This window comes from Bison bison, unplaced genomic scaffold (genome assembly GCF_000754665.1).
Source record: "Bison bison bison isolate TAMUID 2011002044 unplaced genomic scaffold, Bison_UMD1.0 scf7180017864331, whole genome shotgun sequence".
Taxonomy (NCBI): Eukaryota; Metazoa; Chordata; class Mammalia; order Artiodactyla; family Bovidae; genus Bison; species Bison bison.
Window position 1 is genome coordinate 187,849 of NW_011494903.1, and position 315 is coordinate 188,163.

Consider the following 315-nt stretch of genomic DNA (forward strand, 5'->3'; position numbering starts at 1 on the left):
CCATCTTGTGGCCAAAGTACTGGAGTTTCACCTTTAGCATCATTCCTTCCAATGAATATTCAGGACTGATTTCCTTTAGGATGGAATGGCTGGATCTCCTTGCAGTCCAAGTGACTCTCAAGAGTCTTCTCCAACACCACAGTTCAAAACAATTCTTTGGCACTAAGCTTTGTTTATAGTCCAACTCTCACACCCATATATGACTAATGGAAAAAATATAGCTTTGACTAGACGAACCTTTGCTGGCAAAGTAATGTCTCTGCTTTTTAATATGCTGTCTAGGTTGGTCATAACTTTTCTTCCAAGGAGCAAGCG

The 315-nt window shown here is 40.6% G+C and overlaps 2 protein-coding genes across 2 annotated transcripts in view; one reads left to right on the forward strand and one right to left on the reverse strand.

The window, feature by feature from the left end:
- The window catches only part of CLCN5 (chloride channel, voltage-sensitive 5), a 274,777-nt gene that overhangs the window by 120,425 nt on the left and 154,037 nt on the right, over window positions 1–315 (reverse strand). The gene's annotated exons all lie outside the window — the stretch shown is intronic.
- RP2 (retinitis pigmentosa 2 (X-linked recessive)) overlaps window positions 1–315 on the forward strand; it is a 38,744-nt gene that overhangs the window by 1,769 nt on the left and 36,660 nt on the right. The gene's annotated exons all lie outside the window — the stretch shown is intronic.